This window comes from Martes martes, assembly GCF_963455335.1.
Source record: "Martes martes genome assembly, chromosome: 12".
NCBI classification, from domain to species: domain Eukaryota; kingdom Metazoa; phylum Chordata; class Mammalia; order Carnivora; family Mustelidae; genus Martes; species Martes martes.
In genome coordinates, this window is record NC_137900.1 from 2,830,796 (window position 1) to 2,852,517 (window position 21,722).

The following is a 21,722-nucleotide window of genomic DNA, read 5'->3' on the forward strand; positions in this document are numbered from 1 at the left end:
ATACACTACATGCCATACCACACACGTGCACACACATACTACATACCACAAACACACACATACACTATTTATACACAGTAAACACCACACACACACACACACACACACACTATACACTGCATACCACATAACACACATACATACTACACACACCATGCATATGCATGCCAGGCTGCTCCCTCTGTCTAACCCTCCTTCCTGTCCACTCCTGCCCTCCGAGACCCACCACCTCTCCAAGGCTGGGTGACCAGCCCTGCCATCCCCTCTGTGAACAGCTGAAGTGGGCACGGGTCTTTCCTCCCTGCACTGAGAATCCACAACGCCTAATGTCCCACACCTCTCCTCACCCCGTGCCCTTCACTAACTATGGGGACTCAAAGCTATTTTGTGTCCAGGTGCCTCCTGCTCCCTGCTGGGAAGACCTGGTGGGCAAGGGGACATTTCAGCTCACTGCGACACTCAGAACGGATGCCTGAGGTTTATCAAGACATTGAATTAACACTCCATTTTGCTTGAAAGCCCTACAGATGTAAATGCATGCATGATACTGTAAGCATATAAAGGCTTAGAAAAAATGATGGAGAGGACATTCACTACAATGCTGTGTTTGGGTAGTAAGCTTACAGGTAACTTTTCATATCCTGCATTATCCAGTTTGGGTACAAGAAATAGGCATCAGTTTTAGAATCACAAAAAGACATGATACAGAATGTGTTTATAACTTAAAAGACTCATGTGGCAAAGAAAATCATGTTCCATTTGGACACTTGACTTTAAGAAAAACTAGCCATGCTATTATCTTCATTCCACAAAGTTTCAGAGCAATGACTGTGACAATGTGCCTATGTCCAGATAATGTCTGAGCAGTTGGTATCACAAATTAGCACCTTTCCAAAATATTTCTAAAAACTGGGCTGGGGACCAGAGTGAAAAGAAAATGTGGCTCTTTTGGAGAATTCTTTTCCCAAATAAAGGTTTTGTTTTGTAAAAAGGATGTTATAGGAATTTACATCATCATTTTGAGCAGCAGTACGCTTCTTGATAAATACGTTCATATTTCCTGGGAGAAAAGTGTTGCTTTATAATCAATTCAAAAAGAAATAGCCTGTGAAATATGCGGAGGCACGTGGAAACCTCCGTGATAGTCAGGCAGCCGGTGCAGTGATGGGATTTGGGGTCCTCCCAGCAACACGGCAGGGGACGGCTGGGGCGTGGAAATTGTCGAAATCTCTAAGTGCCCACAACAAGGTCACTTTGCCCACCTGGGACTCCTCTGGCCACGTGGACAATCTGGGGAATGTGTTGAAACCGGCCTTAGAACCTGGTGAGGTTCCTTGTTGAGCTGGCCCGCTCTGAATCCGTCCTCACAGCTCCAGGGCCGAGTTCTACGCACAGATCCTGTGGTGCCCCCTTCCAAAGACTCCATGAAATCAAAGCTTTCCTCATATTAACACTGAGAGACTATTTGCCTTTTTCTCTCTTCTTTTTTGTGTGCAGTAGAGCTCTCCCGAGGTCCCAGGGTGGTATCATAGCAGACTGAAGGCAGAATGGGAATCTTAATAGTTATTAAAGAACCTTAATAGGTAGGCATTAGAGATATCTGAGAATGTAAAGCAGTGTCCCTCTTCTCATCAAATATTTTTAATTTTGGAAAATATAGTTATTTTTTTAAAAGATGTGACTGATACTAGCATGTAATGGTTTATTAGTCTTATTTATAAATAAATTAATAGTTTTCAATTTCCTTAATCTTTAGGATGATGAATATCTATAACCATAAGCTGCAAAAACAAAAATCTGTGGGATCCTCCATAATTTTTACTGACAGAGAAGAGGGCTGACACCAAACCTTCCACTACTGGTCTTATAGTACAAGTAACAACGAAGTGGTTCTTTAGTGGGTTCGATCCATCCAGGCCTGAGTGGTGCACGTTTGGGGGCAGGTGTGGTGGCTTTGCAGGGTGGCGACAGCCAGCCTGGACTACCTCTCCGCAAGCCCCATGTGCAGCACGGTTCTGGTCATGGCCCCACAGGACCCCCGGTGGCAGCAGCTCACATGGGGCCCTCACCCGCCAACTCCCATCATGGACGCTGGCTACCGCCCACCTTCCATGTGTAGCTCCCGGATGGGAGGCTCTGAAGTCTGTGGGATGGGCACGCCAGGAGGCCAGAGGCGACAAGGACAGACAAGCATCCTCATCTGCTCTCATGGGCTCAGCATGTGTCCCTTCTGCCGTCCTGCCTTTGTATCTGCTTTGTGCCGGCCGCATGTCCCACAGCAACATGGAGCCAGCTGCCTGGGCCAGCGGCAACAGCTGCAAGTCCCGGGATAGCCACCTGTTTGTCAGCCCCTCGGGGTCGGCAGGGCAGCCACCAGCGCCGGCTGACGGCGGGACAAAGAGCCTGCACAGACACAGGAAGGCGTGGAGGGAGGCTGTCTGGGAAGACAGGACACGTTTGGGCGCCTGGTGTCCCCTATCCCCCAAAGGCTGCCATGACCAGAGGGTCGCCTGCAGGGCCGCGCTGTGCAGGAGAGCCTCCGGCAGGCTGCTCTGAAACCACAGCCCTGGCCGTCAGACCTGGAAACACATCGCTGGCGGGTCACGGAAGCTGGTGAAGAGGTACCAATGGCATCGTTCTGGGCACTTGTGCGGGACAGATGGCCTCCGTGGGGAATAAACCTTCATGAGCACGTCTATGTTCTACCTTCCGGCCATTCCATCATTCGCTTTCACTTTTGTTTTCTAGTGTTGGTTGAGCTGAGTACCCTCCGCGTGACCAGCACGGGTTCTGTGGGCAAATCCATACACTTTTCTATTTGAGGAAGGTATTCGTTACCTAATGCCGCATGACAGTTACCCCAGAACGGAGCAGGAGACCAGCAAGGATGGTGACCACTCGTGAGGTGGTCTCTGAGAGTCAGGAGGCTTGGAACGACGCAGCCGGGTCTCTCTGGCTTCGGATCTCTGTAGATTCCAGCAAAGCAGTGACCAGGGCTGCGGCCCTCTGAAGCCATGAAGGGCGGCACCATCCGCTCCTTGGGAGCAGCCACTTCGACGTCAGTCAGATGGCTGCTGGCCAGAGGCCTCAGCAGGTAGGAAGCTCCACAGGACGGCTGACAGCGACATGCCAGCCGGCTTCTCAGAGCGAGCCAGCAGGACAGAGCCATGCTGGTGTCTCGTACAGCCTCATCTCGGGTAGCATGGCACCACCCTTCCACACTCCAGACACACAGGACAGTCCAACGGTGAGAGGCTGACACACGGGGCGTGAATCCCACAAGGTGGGGCCACGGGGACCCTCCTGGAGGCAGCCGGCGGGAATCCATCCAGGGAGAAAGTGAATCATGAATACACAGTTCCCAAGCAAAACAATTAATTATTCTTTATATTTACCATATTTACTTCTTGATTTTCATGGGGAAAAAAACTGAGACATCAGCAAGGGAATATTATCATTTCTATCTTACAGATAAGGAAAATAAAGCAAAAGAGATCTATCTCTGGCACCGGTAACAGTGCACCAGCTGCGTCTAGAACTCTTAGCTGACTGGGTTCCCCCCGTTTCCCCATCACAGAGTGAGGCAGCGAGGGGCTGGGATGCAGCTCCCCACGGAAAAGGATCAGGAATGGCCAGCAGGCAGTGTTGATAAAGAAGGGCTTCTGCCATTTGAGAACTCCCGCACTGTCCTCCGCAGTGACCTGTAGTGAGTGGCTCTCAAACCCTGCCCCCTCCCTGCCCTGAATGAGGTATCCCACTGCTAAAACCAAATGGTGACAATTTTTTGTCCCTTGGTATGCATACACAAATACTGGATAGAATTTTCCCAATTTGGGGCTTTTACCCTAGGTTCTTCCTAAAGTCTGCAACCTGGTACCAATTATCCAACAAGAGCTGGTAGAAAATGAATGAATGAATAGCAAATGACGGTTAGAAAAACCAGACACAGCAGGACGTTCCATGGGACGCACTGTTGGTATTTCATAATGTGTTCTCACATGTGCTTGAGATTACTTCACGGTATGCAAATACACATTCCTAACTTGTATGTTTCATTAAATGAATTGGTATTTCTGGTGGTTCACCAAGGAGTCCAAGACCATCTGGAGGTGCACTTCCTGAGCAAGACCACACCACTGAAGAGCAGACTCCTTCCAGCTCACTACATATCCCACCTAATAAAATGCCGATCCTTGGCTTTCACGAATAAATATGTTGGGAGAAATTTAAAACATTCTTCCCCAGAAGAGCACAGATTGGGACAATGTCTGCCTGCTACCTCCCAGCTTGCTTAATCTTCTAGGACCACAGAGCTCTCCTCCCAGTGAGCCATCCAAGGAGAGCTCTCCTGCCACCTGCGGATCTGCTACTTTCCTGTCGGACAACGTCATGGGCAAGCCCGTCATCGGCAACCCTGAGAGGCTATGGGCTCCTCCAGGGTAGGAATCCTGCACCCTTAGCGCCACACGGTACCTGACGCAGAGTACCTGGGCGTGGAGAGGTGGCTTGTAATCAACTGTTAAAATAATGACTGGTTCAGAAGTCTCCAAAGGCCTGATCCTGTCCCCCATGCTTTCTCATTAAAGCTCTCTCAATCAGGATTCCACAAGAAATTAGCCTACAGACAAGTAATCTGAAGGGCTGTTTTTCAGTTTTTCCAAGAATGCTCCATAGCTAGTGCCTCTGTAGGAGGAGACAAGATAATATAATTTTTTCTTTTTTTTTAGAGAGAGAGAGAGAGTGCAAGCAGGGGGAGAGGGGTGGGAAGCAGGGAGGGGGCAGAGGGAGAGAAAGAATCTTAAGCAGGTTCCACACCCAAAACAGCCAATGCTGGGCTCAATCTCACAACACCGACATCATGACCTGAGCTGAAATGATGAGTTGGACACTTAACTGAGTCACCCAGGCACCCTGAGATAAGCTAATTTATGGCATATGTTAGTTGCCTTAGGTCAGTGGGCTTTATTCTAGAAGGTATCCTTGTCAAGAAGAGCCCACTGAGGGGGGGCATGCCTGGGTGGCTCAGTGGGTTAAAGCCTCTGCCTTCAGCTCAGGTCATGATCCCAGGGTCCTGGGATCGAGCCCCGCATCGGGCTCTCTGTTCAGCAGGGATCCTGCTGCCCCCCCGCACCCTGCCTGCCTTTCTGCCTACTTGTGATCTCTGTCAAATAAATAAATAAAATCTTAAAAAAAAAAAAAAGAGCCCACTGAGGTTTCCCAGCTAACCTGGCTTGTGGTGGGAGCACACAGGGTGGGTCGGGGGGTCTCAGCTCTGCCTGAGAGGGAACATGGATCCACACTCCCTCAGTGAGCACAAAACCTAAAGTCCATGAGCACAGAAAGTGAACCCATGCTTGCCAGACACTAGGGGTGAGGGGTGAGGAAGACTGTACACGGCCATAAGAGACCCTTCTAAGGTACTGGAAATGTTCTAAAATTGGGTAACAGTGGTGACAGTTGCAAAACTCTATAAATACACTAGAAATCGCTGGGGCTATATACTTAGAACAAGTAAAATTCTGTGGTATGTGAATTTTGTCTCAAAAAAGCACTGTAGGGCACCTGGGTGGCTCAGTTGGTTGAGCGACTGCCTTCGGCTCAGGTCATGATCCCAGACTTCCGGGATCAAGTCCCGCATCAGGCTCCCAGCTCTTTGGGGAGTCTGCTTCTCCCTCTGATCTTCTCCTCTCTCATGCTCTCTCTCACTCATTCTTTCTCAAATAAATAAATAAATAATTTAAAAAAAAAAAAGCACCATTAAAAAAAATAAATTAAAAAAAGGGGGGCGCCTGGGTGGCTCAGTGGGTTAACCCTCTGCCTTTGGCTCAGGTCATGATCCCAGGGTCCTGGGATCGAACTCCGCATCGGGCTCTCTACCAGGGAGCCTGCTTCCTCCTCTCTCTCTGCCTGCCTCTCTGCCTACTTGTGATCTCTGTCTGTCAAAAAAAAAAAAAAAAAAAAAGCACTGTAAAAAAGAATCTATTTACCCATAAACATCTACTGTAGAGACACTGAGCAGACAGATGTGAAAAGCAAGCACTCAGGATGAAGGGAACCATGGACTGACTTAGGGCCAGAGTCATACCATTGTCCAAAACAAAGATGGTGAACACATCAAGTAGCAATAGAGATTTTTTCCCACTCCAGCGGTTTCCTCACCACATCCTAAAAATGTGTTCAATTAAAAAAAAAAAAAAAAAACAGACTCCCTCAAACTATCCCCCCTCCAGGCACCACATACCTACTTCCAGTCATGGCCAAGCTTCTCAAATGTCTCCATTTTCAATTCCTACTGATCCATGCATTACATGCAACAAATATGTAGCAAACATCTATCCTGTGACCAAAAGTTTGCTCGGCAGTTAGATAAATGAAATACAGAACTTGATCTTAAGAAACTCACTCATAAGTGATGAGAACAACTGTCAGTGTAAGGACCTCCAAAAATCCACATCTGCATAAAAAAACAATGAAACAACAACAACAAAACCAGGCAGAAAAAGCTCCTTGGAACACTGGAATCTATGCAAGTCCATGCAGTAACCTGGGGGCACTTGTTCCAGAAAAATGCTGGAATCTCCATAAGCAGCATTTCAACTTACCCTAGACCATCCCCCATGGCCTCAGGAGGGTTAGCCTTTAAAGTAACAGTCCACATCCCTGGGTCACGCACCAAGGGGAAAGACTAGGCCTTATTTGCAAAGAACTGCCATTATTTGATCTGTCTGGAGGGTCCCTGGAAGACAGGCTCGAAAGGTTTGGATTTTTGGCCTCATGATAAAACTGCTATCTGGGGGCCATTTGTTGAAAACCTTTCCAGGCAAATGTTTTAGTCACTGATACATGAGGTAGTGGAAAACAGATCACAATAAAGTGGCCAAAAGGTGAGGGTGGAAAGACTTGGGAATGAGGAGCTCTGGGGAATAGGGCTTTGAAAAAATCCCACATATTTCTGGGAATCTAGAAGGCCACGTGCATGCCCAGGGCTATGTAAAGGCTCAGGAGAGACCCTAAGGTCTCATCTGTGGCTGACCTTGAGGTTCTCTGAAAGCTAAGTTAAGCTAAGGGACAGTTGTGGACCGTCTCATTGATTGTTGGAGCTATGCCCCAACCCAGAGCCCCTCAGGAGAGACTGCGAGGGTTTTTGGTCCCAGTCATTTAAAGAATCCCTGCTGAATGATCAGTGGACCACCGAGCTAAGGGAACAGAGAGACTTCAGCAGCCGTACCTGACAAAGAACACAGACTTTACAAAACTGGTTCAGAAAAGTCACTAAACAGGGGTGCCTCGGTGGCTCAGTGGGTTAAAGCCTCTGCCTTCAGCACTGGTCGTAGTCTCGGGGTCCTGGGATTGAGCCCTGCGTTGGGCTCTCTGCTTGGCGGGGAGCCTGCTTCCCTTCCTCTCTCTCTGCCTGCCTCTCTGCCTGCTTGTGATCTCTGTCTGTCAAATAAATAAATAAATAAATCTTAAAAAAAAAAAAAAAAAGAAAAGTCACTAAACAAACAACCACTACTACAACAAAAAGCAAAACAACAAATCCTGGGGAAGGGGAAGAATCCAATGTTGTCCCATGATAATACACAAAGTGTAAAGGTTTCAACAGAAGTTACAAGGCATGCCAAAGAACAAGAAAGTACAGCCCGTACACAGAGGGACAAGAATCAATGAGTAAGAACTCACTGAAAAGTCCAGATATTGGACTTACTATTAATAGCATAAAATCAATGATTTTAAATATGCTTGAAGAGATAAAGGAAACACTGTGTGAAAAAACTAGAGCATGGGAAGGATGGCCCATCAAATAGAGACTATCAATAAAGAGAAAGAGATTATAAAAAGAAACCAACAGGAAATTCTGAAGCTAAAATTGATACAATAACTAAAATGGGAGATTCAATAAAATTGTTCAATAGCAGATTTGAACAGGCAAAAGAAATAATCCATGAATTTGAAGATCAGACAATCAAGGTTATCCAATCTGAGGAAGAGAAAAGATAGAAGAATGAATACAAATTAACAAAACCTCAGATATTTGGATTTGGGGACACCATCAGACACACCAACATATGTCTACTGAGATTCCTAGGAGAGGAGAAAGAGAGAGGTAGAACATTTATTGAGAGAAACAATGGCTGCAAATTTCCCAAATTTGATGAAAGACATGGATCTGGTGACCAAGGAGCACAAGAAAATCTTAAGAGGATAAATTAAAAGACAACCACACCAGATATATCATAATCCAACAACTGAAAGCCAGAGACAGAGAATCCAGAAGCATGAGAAAACTGACTCATCACATGTAAACCATCTTCAATAAGGTCAACAGCTGATATATAATCAGAAAACAGAAAGGCCAGAAGATAGTGAGATGACGTACTCAAAGTACTAAAATTTAAAAACCGAAAAGCAAGAATTCTGTATCCAGCAACACTATCCTTCAGAACTGGAGGAGAGTTCCAGTTTCTGATCCAGCATAGAAGAAACCTGAAAGCTATCATTCCTATCCTCACAAGAAGAAACTGAAAATCAACAGCTGTTCTTAGGCCCATCAGAGCATTGAGGTCATGGGCCAAAGCACTGCTCAAAAAATTGGAAACAGGCAGGAGTCATGCCAGGTTCTCACAGTACAGGAAGAAAAATCATCTCATACTTATGGCAGGGTGAAGGGAAAATAGCAATTCTGAAATACACCCAAACCACCTGTTCTTTTTTTAAAAGTTTTTACTTAAATTCAATTTAGTTAACATGTACTGTATTATTAGTTTCAGGGACAGAATTTAGTGATTCATCAGTTGCATTTAACACCCAGTGCTCATTACATCAAGTGTCCTCCTTAACGTCCATCACCCAGTTACCCCATTCCTCCACCACCCCTTTAGCATCCCTCAGTTTTACCTAGAGTCAAGAGTCTCTTCACTTCCTCTTTGTTTTTATCTTATTTCATTTTTCCTCTCCTTCATATGCTCCTCTTTTTTGTTTCTTAAATTCCATATATGAGTGAAATCATATGGTATTTGTCTTTCTCTGACTGACTTATTTCACTTAGCATAATACCCTTTAGTTCCACCCACATCGTTGCAAATGGCAAGACTTCATTCTCTTGATGACTGAGTAATATTCCATTGCATATACACCACATCTTCCTTTCCATTCATCTGTCAATAGATATATGGGCTCTTTCTGTATTTTGGTTATTGTGGACACCAGGGCACCTATTATTTACACATCCAGCTCTCAAGAAAAATTATTTCACTAGAGTCTAACTGACGGGATTTTCCAAAGCCTATCCCCTGTGGGATGAAAACACACCACCACAGCTAGCTCTAGCCTTCCACAGAGGAAGGGGAATACCCCAATCCAGCTCCTTCTAGCCTGTCTCATCTAAAGGGGTAAAAACCCAAGGAACACTTGGAAAGGTCAAAGCCCTTGGGGATGGGGGAGCTCACTAAAAGACTGAGCTCTAATCATAGGATTATAAAATATTTCTCTTACATAGTAACTGAGGAATACAAGGGAAAGAACTACATCTTTCAGGTTTCATTTTCTTAAAAGTCTCTATGGAAACCCAAACAAACGGGAGAGACAACAGGGATCCCAGAGGAAATATCAGCCTCTGACAGCTAAGGCCAACAGAGCCAGTAGGCTCAGCCTGACTCCTAGCCAGATAAACATAAAGCTGCACTAAACACCCATTTACCTCAGTTCCTTTCACCCAGTACAACGTGTCCAGCTTTCAGCAAAGAAAAATCACAAGGCATGTGAAGGGACAAAACATAGTTTAAGGAGACAGAGCAAGCATCAGAACCAGACTCAGATGTGGAAGAGATGTTGGAATTATCAGACCAAGAGTTTAAAACCATGATTAATATGTGTAACACTCTCATGGAAAAGGTGAATGACATGCAAGAACAGATGGCAATGAAAGTAGAGAGATGAAAACGGTAAGAAAGAATTATTTTAAATAGCAGAAATCAAAATAACACTGTAACAAAAGTTAAAGTCTTTCACTAGTGATCAATAGACCAGAGTAGCTAACAAAGGAAGAGACAGTAATAAACTTGAATAAATGCCAATCGAAAATTCCAGAACTGAGACACAAACAGACAAAAAAAATAACAACAAGGATGCGACAAGCCATCCAAGATCTGTGGGATAATTACAAAAGGTATACCATGCCAATGGTGGGAATGTCAGAAGAGAAGAAACAGAGAAAGAAATGAAGAACAGAAAAAATACAGAAGCCATGGTGACTGGGAATTTTGCAAAATTAAGCATAGACACCAAAACACAAATCCAGACAGCTAAGAGAGCAACAAGCAGGATATATACCTTTAAAAAAATCTATGCCTGGGCATATCATATTCAAACTGTAGAAAATCAAAGACAAAGAAGAAGTATTGGAAAAAGAGGAGGAGGTAGAGGGAACACCTTAAACATAGAAAAACAAGAAAAAGTTGGGTCGCCTGGGTGGCTCAGTGGGTTAAAGCCTCTGCCTTCGGCTCAGGTCATGATCTCAGGGTCCTGGGATCAAGCCCCGCATCCGGCTCTCTGCTCGGCAGGAAGCCTGCTCCCCGCCCTCTCTCTGCCGGCCTCTCCGCCTACTTGTGATCTCTCTCTCTGCCAAATAAATAAATAAAATCTAAAAAAGAAAAGAAAAGAAAAAGAAAAAGCATTACATAGGACTTCTCTTCAGAAACCACGCAAGTATGAGAGCAGAGTAAAATATTTAGGATGTTAAAAAAAAAAACAAAACCACCAACCTAGAATTCTGTATTCAGCAAATTTATCCTTCAAAATTGAAGGAGAAATAAGAATCTCCTCAGATAAACAAAACTGAAGGGAATTTGGCACCAAGAGACCTGCCTTGAAGAGGCATTAAAAGATGATCATCATTGGGGTGCCTGGGTGGCTTAGTGGGTTAAGCCTCTGCCTTCGGCTCAGGTCATGATCTCAGGGTCCTGGGATGGAGCCCCACATCGGGCTCTCTGCTCAGTGGGAGCCTGCTTCCCCCTCTCTCTCTGCCTGCCTGTCTGCCTGCTTATGCTCTCTCTCTCTCTCTGTGTCAAATAAATAAAAAATCTTAAAAAAAAAAAAAAGATGATCATCAAAAAGGAAAATACAGGCCAGAAGCTCAGGTTTAAATAAAGTAAGGAAGAGTGTTAGAGAAAGAATAAATGAAGGTAAAAATAAAATCTTTTCTTTTTCTTATTCTTGATATGAAAGAAAGAACAGTTTGTTCAAAATAATAATAGCAATGATAAATTTGGTGACTGTAGTTTACCACTCAGTGAAATGAGTGCCAGTGATGTTGAAAAGGGTAAGAGGGGAAGTAGGAGTACTCTGCATAAGGTACTTGCAGTACTCATGAAATGGCACAGTGTTCCTCAAGAGCAGACTTGGATTAGTTATAAATGTGCATTGAAAACTCAAGGGCAACCACTAAGAAAAGTAATAAAAGAAGTATAATTGATATTCTAAAAGAGAGGCAATTACTATAAGTAAATGTTCGATTAAAACCAAAGAATGCAGGATGCCTGGGTGGCTCAGTTGGTTAAGCAGCTGCCTTCAGCTCAAGTCATGATCCCAGCGTCCTGGGATCAAGTCCCACATCAGGCTCCTTGCTTGGCAGGGAGCCTGCTTCTCCCTCTGCCTCTGCCTATGCTCGCTCCCTCTCTCTCCCTCTCTCTCTCTCTGACAAATAAATAAATAAATAAATAAATAAATAAATAAAAAGAATGCAAGGGCACCTGGGTGGCTCAGTTGGTTGAGCGGCAGGCTCTTGATTTCCACTCAGGTCATGATCTCAGGATCCTGGGATTGAGCCCCACAGGAGGCTCCACGCTTAGCAGGGAGTCTGCTTGAGGATTCTTTCTCTCTCTCTCTCTCTCTCTCTCCGCCCCTCCCCCTTCTTGTGTGCTTTCTCTCTCTCTCTAAAATAAATTAATCTTTAAAGAAAGCACAGAATGCAGAAAAAGAGTGGAAGACAAAGGAACAAAGAACAAAGCAGCAAATTAAAACAGAAACAAATATGGCCAATGTTAATCAAACTATATAAATTACCTTTTGAAACATCCATGATCAAAATATACCAAATAAAGTACTGTCAGACAGATTTTAAAAATAAGATCCAACTACATGTTGGCTATAAGAAACCCACTCTAAATACAAAGATACAGATCAAATAAAAGTGAGGGGCCTGGGGTACTGGGTGGCTCAGTACATTAAGCACCAGACTCTTGATTTCAGCTCAGTTCATGATCTCCGGGTTGTGAGAGTGAGCCCCATGTGGGGTACCACACTGGACATGGAGCCTGCTTAAGATTCTCTCTCCCTCTCCCTCTGTTTCTCTCCATCCTGGCGCAAGTGCTCTCTTTCTCTCAAAAAATAAATAAACAAATAAATAAAAGTGAGGGGGTAGATAAAGATAAACCATGTTAACATTCAGCAAAAGAAAGTTGGAGTAGCAGGCGCCTGGGTGGCTAAGTCGGTGAAGCATCCGCCTTCAGTTCAGGTCATGATCCCAGGGTCCCAGGATCAAGTCCCACATCAGGGTCCCTTCTCAATGGAGAGCCTGCTTCTCCCTCTGCCCATCATTCCCCTGCTTACGCTCTCTCTTGCTCTCTTTCTCTCTCTGAAAAATAAATAAATATTTTTTTAAAAAAAGAAGTTAGAGTAGTGATATTAATTTCAGACAAAACAGATGTCAGAGTTGGGGCGCCTGGGTGGCTCGGTGGGTTGAGGCCTCTGCATTCGGCTTGGGTCGTGATCCCAGGGTCCTGGGATCGAGTCCCACATCGGGCTCTCTGCTCTGCAGGGAGCCCCCTTCCTTCTCTCTCTCTGCCTGTCTCTCTGCCTACTTGTGATCTCTGTCTGTCACATAAATAAATAAAATCTAAAAAAATAAAAAATAAAAAAAAAAAACAGATGTCAGAGCAAGTAAATGGGATGACAGCCATTCATCATGGGATGAATTAGAAATCAGTAACAGAAGGTAGCTGGAAAATCTCCAAATTCTCAGTGATTAAAAAACATACACTAGGGGTGCCTGGGTGGCTCAGTGGGTTAAAGCCTCTGTGTTTGGCTCAGGTCGTGATCCCAGGGTCCTGGGATCGAGCCCCGCATCGGGCTCTCTGCTCAGCAGGGAGCCTGCTTCCCCTCCTCTCTCTCTGCCTGCCTCTCTGCCCATTTGTGATCTCTGTCAAATAAATAAATAAAATCTTTAAAAAAAAAATACACTAAATGGCAAATGGGTCAGAGAAGTCTTAAGAGAAATTTTTTCATATTTTCAACTAAATAAAATACAACTTACACAATTTACAATAGGTTGCAGAGAAAACAGTGTTTGGAGGGAAATTCATATTTTTGAAAGCTACACTAGAAAAGAAGAAATATCTAAATCAATCACCTAAGCTTCCACTTTAGAAAACTGGAAAGAAAAGAGAAAATTAAATCCAAAGTAATAAGAAGGAAAGGAATTACAAAATTAGAGCATAAATTTATAAAACTGGACAGAGGCAATCACTAAAGAAAATCAACAAAACAAAAAGCTAATACTTTAAAAAGGCCAATAAAATTGACAAACCTCTAGCCAAATCACTAAAAAAAAAAAAAAAAAGACACAAATTACTATTATCAGAAATAAAAGAAGGGCCATCACTACAGATCCCATGGACATGAAAACTATAACAAAGAAATACCATAAAGAACTCTCCAGCCCTAAATTTATTTTTTTAAGATTTTATTTATTATTTATTTATTTGTCAGAGAGAGAGAGCGCGAGCGAGCACGAGCAGGCAGAGGCAGAGGGAGAAGCAGGCTCCCTGCCGAGCAAGGAGCCCGATGTGGGACTCGATCCCAGGACCCTGGGATCATGACCTGAGCCGAAGGCAGCAACTTAACCGACTGAGCCACCCAGGCGTCCCTCCAGCCCTAAATTTAATATCTTATATAAATGGACCAAATTCCTCAAAAGACACAATTCACAAAATTCACACAGTCAGGAAACCAATCTGTACACTATTACAGAGAAATGGAACCCGACCACATGCCTAGGCACCGAGATTACTGTGTTAGATCAGCTTGTACATGGACTGAAGATGACCTTTGACTCATCTGGCTCACCTAATCCTGGGGGTGGTGGGGTGGGAGATGCTAAATTTGAGGCAGGATACAGGCAGAAGCATATCAGCCTAGAGTATCACATCACCAGGGCTTCAATTCAGGGTGCTGTGTGCTGAGTTCCTGGGGCTGGCTGGCTGGCAAGAAGATGAATTTTGAGACCACAAGTCCCAGGTGACCCAGAGCAACTTTGCCGTTGGCTACAGGACTGATGAATTCCAGCCTCGCATCAATATTAACGACAGGACAGAGCTCAGCAGCTCCTTCTGCCAGACAGTGAACAGGAAGCTGAAAACCTCTGTCAGTCTCAACGGGACAGTAGGAAATGGTAACACTCGCTTTGGAATAGCAGCCAAGTATCAGACTGACCCTGATACCTGCTTCTTGGCCAAAGGGAACAACTCCTGATAGGTCTAGGGTATATTCAGATCCCAAAGCCAGGTATCAAACTGATGCCATCGGCTCTGCCAGGGAGCAAAAACATCAATGCAGGTGGACGCCAGCCTGGTCTGGGACTGGAATTTCAAACATAAATGAATGCCAGATGGCTGTTCAGTTTAAAACTATTATGCAGCATAGCTAACTTTGGAACTTAGTGTCCCTTTTAATATTGAATGTCCGGCATGCAGTTTTGCCGAACATCATGTTAGAGGGCCAGGTTAAAGATGATTTAGCTTACAGGTTACAAAGGTACCTAAGGAATCCGATTCCAAAAACATCCTTTCACATGTAGTCTTGGGGGGAACTTGGTGACTGCTCCAAAGAGCTCAGGTTTCTTTTTAAGAGAAGCGGCTGCCAGTGGAAGCTGCTAACGCGTAGGCACTTTGTAAACCCATACTGAGTTAATGAATGAAATTGTGGCTTTCTGAGACTCAAACTGGGTTTCTTGCCCAGAAAAAGGAGAGGCTCATCGTCTGATGCTGTGCACGAACTCATCTGAAAGGAATTTTTAGACAGAATCTTCATGACCTCTTTCTACCCTACATCACCACCTCCTACTTCATCCTCCTCAAAGTGGGAAAAAAGGGAAAGTAGCTGTTTCCTCTGTGCCATTTGGGGTAGAGAGGGTGGACGTAATGAAAGCCATGACTCAGGACTTAATTCTCTCTCTTATTGATCTGCTGCCCTTGCACCAGAGTCTGACATAGCTGCCAAGAGCTCCAGCTGCAAGGTGGAAAGACTATCTGTCACTGTAGTCACATGGTGACAACTCTTGGGATCTAAAGCAGATTTCTGTTGCGTGATCGCCACTCAGCTGGCTTTTTACAAGTTTAGTGAGTTCCTTTTAGTCTTCCCTTTTGTTTGGAATTAGACCCTCCCCCTTCAAATGCTTGAATTATCATCACTTAAAATAAAACTCGGATAAAATATTGAAACTAGGGGAGAGCCTCAGGATGGTCACTCTCACCACTCCTACTCAACATGGTACTAGAGGTCCCACCTAGAGCAATCAAGCAAAACAAAGAAATAAAAGGTATTCCAACTAGAAATTTGGCATTATTTTCAAATGATGTGATCTTGTATATCGAAAAGCCCAGACTCGATTAAAAAAAAAGAAAATCCCAGACTCATCTAAAAAACTGTAAGATCTAAGCAATGAATTCAGTAAAGCTGTAGGCTTTGAAATCAATACACAGAAACAAGTTGCATTTCTATACAACTGAAAAAAATAAAACCATCCCATTTACAATAGCAATACAAACAACAAAACACCTAGAAATAAATTTAACTAAGGAAGTGAAATTTCGGTACAATGAAAACTACATGACTTGGTTGACCAAAATCGAAGAAGACACAAACAAATGATTCATGGATTGGAAGATTAATATTATTAAAAGCCCAAGCTACCCAAAGCTAGTTATAAATTAATTGCTCTCCCTATCAAAATTGTAGCAGCATTTTTCACAGGAATAGAATAAACAATCTTAAAATTTGTATGAAACCACAAAAGACCCCAAATAACCAAAGCAATCACAGAAAGAAAAAAGGTGGAGGTATCACACTTACCGATTTCACGCTACTACAAAGCAATAGTAATTAAGACAGTATGGTACTGGCACAAAAAACAGACCTGTAGAACAATGAAGCAGAACAGAGAGCCCAAAATTCAGCCCCCGCATGTCTGGTTAGCTAGTATTTGAAAAGGGGGCCAAGAACATCCAATGGGAAAAGATCAGTCTCTTCCACAAACCGTGCTGGGAAAACTGGTAAACTATATGGAAAAAATGAAACTGAACTCCTGTATTACAACACTCACAAACATTAACTTACAATGGACCAGAGACTTAAGCAGAAGACCTAATACCATAAAACTTCTAGACAAAAGCCCCTCGACACTGGTCTTGGCAGTGACTTCTTTGATATAACTCCAAAAGCACAAACAACAAGGGACTAAATCATTAAGTGGGGCTACATCAAACTTCAAAGCTTCTGCTCTACAAAAGAAACAGCAAAATAAAATGATAACCTAAACAGTGGGAGAGAATATTTGCAAGCCATGTATAGATAGATGAGAGGCTAAGATCCAAAATTTACAAAGAACTCCTACAACTCAATAACAAGAAAACACAACAATCCAATTAAACAATGAGCAGAGGAGGTAAATAGACATTTTTCCAAAGAAGACATCCAGACAGCCAACAGATACACGAAAAGGTGCCCAACATCCCTCATCATCAGGGAACTCTTTATCAAAACCACAATATTGGGACACCTGGGTGGCTCAGTTGGTTAAGCAGCTGCCTTTGGCTCAGGTCATGATCTTAGGGTCCTGGGATCGAGTCCCACATCGGGCTCCTCGCTCAGCAGGGAGCCTGCTTCTCTCCCTGCTTGTGCTCTCTCTCTCTCTGGCAAATAAATAAATAAATATCTTTTAAAAAAAAACAAACACAATATCACTCAAATATTGTGATATCATATCAGAACGGCTATCAAGAAAACAAGAGATAACAAGTGTTGGTGTGGATGTGGAAAAAGGAGAACCCTGTTCACTGTTGCCTGGATTGTAAACCAGTCTGGCCACTTTAGAGAACAGTATGAAAGTTCCTCAAGAAATTAAAAATAGAATTACCAGCAATCCAGTTGTGGGTATGTACCCAAAGGAAATGGCAACAGGTTATGAAAGAGACATCTGCACCCGCATGTTTATGGCAGCATCATTCACAATGGCCAAGATACAGAAACAACGTCAAGTGTCCATCAGCGGGTGAATAAAGAAAATAAACACACACAGTGGAATACTGCTCAGTCATGAGAAAATCACAACCTGCCATTTGCAACAACACGGATGAGTCCTGAGGACATCATGTTAAGTGAGATAAGTCACACAAAGAAAAACAAATCCTGTATGCTATTCCTTGTATGCAGAATCTGAAAAAACCCTGAACTTGAAAATACTAAAGAGTGGAAGAGTGGTTACAAAGGCTGGGGGTGGGGAATGGCAGAAACGTTTAGAGGTTGTCCAAGGATGCACACTTGCAGTGTCTGGATAAGTAAGTCCTGAAGATGTAATTAATACACAGTACAGGGGTTTACAGGCTCTCCCAAAAATACTATTACAAAAATTAAACTTGATAAGGAATTAGATCTTAATTGCTTCCCTCACTAGAAGAAATGGAAACCATGAGACACAGTAGAGGTGTTGGCTAACGCCATAGCGGCAGTCATATTACAGTCTGATGACATCAGGTTAGTGTCCTCCACACCTTAGACTCACAGAGGGCTGTATGGCAATTATAACTCAATTTAAACAAATAGGAAGACAGATCTTCCTCTACTCCCTCTATCCCTCTCTCCCCTCCCCCCTCCACTTCCCTCTCCCCCCATGCATCTCTCCCCAATACCCCTTCCTCCCCTCCCCCACTCTCCCTCCCTCTCCTCTCCACCTTCCTCCTCTTTCCCTCTCTCTCCCTTCTACCCCTCTCTCCCCCACCTCTCCCCCTTCCCCACCTTCTCTCCCCCCAGCCCCCTTCCTCTCACCCTCCCTCTCTCCCTCACCCTCCTTCTCTTCTTTACCCTCCCTTTCCCCCACCCACCTCCCTCTCCCCTCAACTCTCTCCTTCCACACATGGCCAAGGAAAGGCTGTGTGAGCACAGAGAGATCCTGGCCATCAGCTTTCAAGCCAGGGAGAGACCTCTCACCAGACAGAACCTGAGCACATACGTGCTTCTTGTTCTCCCGCCTGTCTAGGCATTTCTCCTTCTCTTCCATGAGTGCCTTTGCCCACCCTTGGAGAAGTGTTGTGTTCTCACCCCCTAATGTCTCCTTGGATCCAGTCGGCCACTCCTTGGTTCCACTCCACCCCTCGTGCTATCTATCTGGGGCTTCCCACTGCTCTCCTGAGTCATGTGTCTCTCTGCCCACAGGATGATGCAAACTGGACACTCCCAAGCTGTTCAAGTTCAACACAGCTGACGTTGGATTCCTCGTTTTCCACTGCAAACCTCCTATTCTGCCCACATTCCCTGATACATGTAACAGAAGAACTACAAACCTATTATTAAGCCGTCCAACCCCATCATCCAAAGCACAATCCTGGAAGCCTCAGCTGCCCTCTCCCTCATACTTAACCCAGTATCCAAGGGGCCACTGAATCTTGTGGATTATTCTCCTGATATGGCCCTTACCTCGCCCAAATCTTCATCATTTCTTTCTGGACTATTATTTTAGTCGCCTAAATGGATTTCCTCTTTATTCTCCCTTCAATTGAGTCTCCACATTGCAACCAAAGTGATTCTTCCAAAATTAATGTGATCTTGTTACTCCAAATAATGTTACTGAAGACACACATATACACCTGTGCCTGCACACAGGTGCACACACACATATATAACACATTACTTTGGTAAACACACTATGCCAAACACATTGCCTTGGTGCTTAAACATTGCTGAATATTGGAAGGCTAAAAATGGTGCTTAAACACCAAAGTAGGGAAAGCTAAAAATGGGTTGCTCCACTTAGCCACCGAGTACTGCCTTCTTCCAAAGCCAGCAAAAACCCCGCTTTTTGTAAAAATTTCCCTTAACGCTGCACAGACATGATGACACCCTTTCTTGGGCCCTAACCCACTCCCAAACTGCCCCCCACACATCTCCTCCTTCATACTTCATCAACTCCTAAGCTATCAACATCTCCCTCAAACTCCAAGGCCCTTGAAGTGGGCTATTGTGTTCGTTCCTGTATGCTCAGGGTATACATTACTGTCTGACACGTACTGCCTAAGAACCCAAAAGATATTTTTGCTTTATTAATGGATTGTAAGGATAAAAATATTATCCCAGATACTAACAGTAGAGCCTGCCACTTGTTCTGAGAACAGCATGGTCTCCACAGCACAATTTAATCTGTGTACAAAAAACTCAGAGAAAATAGGAAGAAAATATCTGAAGTTTTGGGAAAGGCTAAAAGATCATCTTCAACTTGAGAAATGGAGTCTAGGGAGGGATTTAAATGTATCTTCAAATGAATTCCATATGGTGAAAAGAAATGTTTTTTGAGCCCAGGAGACCAGGCCTCTCTGCTCCCAACCATCTGTGGGAACTTGCCCTCACTGGGTCCATACTTCTGCTCCTGCTACGTCACAAAGCCGTGCACTGAGCCCTCTTGCAGCATCAGTGCTCTGTGATTCTATACCTACACTTGGCAAAGAGTAATATATACAAATATCGACTATTGCATTGCACACCTAAAAGCAATATGATGCTATGCCAATCATACCTCAACTTCAAAAAATAGATTAAATAAAAATATACAAATGTCGGCACAAGGGACTCTGTTAGAGGCAAGAAAGCCTTTCCCTGGAGCAGAACCTGTTTAGGGTGGAACAACCTGACTGGATCTTGGAGAGTTATTTCCTGAGGGCCTGATTAGCAGGGTGTTTTCAGTCATTCTGAAGGATATGTGTTATCTTCTTCTGGAGGTGGTGGTGACACTGAGAGGTTGGGGTTGGGGTCAGGGGGTTGAGCCAGATTCCCTAATCCTGAACCTTTCTGGTATTTTGATAAACATTATAGGTCAGAGAACAATCAGTAAGATGAGTCATTGTGAATGTTTCTTGCCATCAAATAATCCTGGCTGATAATCCCATACAGAGTGACATGTAATGGGGTAAGGGAAGAGGGTACATTTTGTGGGGGGAGGGGAGTAGAACTTAGTCCTAAAATTCTATAAATCCGGATGCAACTGGGGATGTATTTTCATAGCAGTTGAGCTTCCCTCCAGAAATCAACAAGGGATGAACCCTCTGCTTTGTCTTGAGGCAGCCAGGATGAATTCATCACTTTCTTGAAAAGGACACAAACACCTAAGAGCAGGTGTAGCTTCTATAGATGTTCTGCCGTGACTCCTCTCTGAGTCTCCATCTGGCAAGATCTGATGGAGTGAGTTCACATGCCCAGAGCAAACTCAACCCAGAACATCAGCCATGATTTACTTCCAGAGGCAGTAATGAACCCCACTGCTGGAACTATATTTGGTTGCCGCTATGGCTCCTTGTCCATTTGTATTATGCCTCAAAGCTATAAAAATACAGAACTAAAATGGACAAGAGATATCTATTCCTATAAACCTATCTGCTCCATGGACTGCATCCTGTAGAAGATCAATCCCCTTAAAATATTAACTATGCTCATTTGTTTAAGGATCCATACAATGGACAAATAACAGTTTCCAGTAACCATCTACCTCACTGTGGTGTTTCCCACTGAGAGAAATAAATCCTGAATTTTTCACAGCTGTTGAAAATGGCAAATTCCATCACAGCAGCAGAAAAATAACCCTAGTAGGTAAAGATATTTGAGCCAAGTTAGACTTTGGGAACTCAGTGCCCTGGTCTTGGGATGAGGCCAGGGAAAATGAGCTCCCTGCCCATTTATGGTAACTGCATTTGAGCTTGGTAAGGGATGTGGGCACATGTCGGATGAAACAAGGTTGACATATGCATTCCAGCGAGCATAGCCTGACCTATCCCAGGGTGAAGATGTACCTTCCCCGGACAGTGCTGGGCTCTCTGCCTGCCTGGATGAGCATCCTGCCCCAGGATTCCAGAAGGGCAGGATAAGAGAGGGACACGTCGAACCTGGACTGACTGAGGCCAGGCTGCTTCACTGAGTTCCAAGGTCTGAGACCATTCAAATGCAGCTCAATGTTTCTTGCCAGACAGATCTGAGACCCCAGCCCACTCTGCGTGTTCCCACCACAAGCCAGGTTAGCTTGGAAACCTCCATGGCCCCTTCTCAACAAGGATTCCAGCAGAATAGAGCCTACTGCCCTATGGCCACCAACATATGTCATTAATTAATGGATCTCCTCTCCTCCTACAGTGGCACTAGCTGTGGAGCACTCAGGAAAATTGAGAAAACAGTCCTCCAAATGACTCCCCTGGAGCCTCATTCTCCCATGGAACTCAGATGAAAATGGCTGTAATTAGAAAGCCTCAGGAATGGGATGAGGCCTTTTGAACTTCTGAGCCAGACCCCAGTCCAGAGCACAGCTGGAGACTGGGGCTGTGTTCTTTTCCAGGCTTGGAATGGAGGTCATGCCTCTTGCCGGCCAAGATTTCACAGCAATGGTTGATTCTGCTCTCCCCACACAGACCCACCAC

General features: G+C 44.3%; 1 pseudogene across 1 annotated transcript in view; it reads left to right on the forward strand.

Annotated features, from left to right (window-relative positions):
• Positions 1 to 14,651, forward strand: part of LOC308352961 (non-selective voltage-gated ion channel VDAC1-like) — a 54,017-nt pseudogene extending 39,366 nt beyond the window's left edge. The window contains exon 4 of the transcript in view: positions 14,026 to 14,651. The product of the transcript in view is annotated as a non-selective voltage-gated ion channel VDAC1-like (transcript). The remainder of the gene's footprint in view (positions 1 to 14,025) is intronic.
• The last annotated feature ends 7,071 nt before the right edge of the window (positions 14,652 to 21,722 follow it).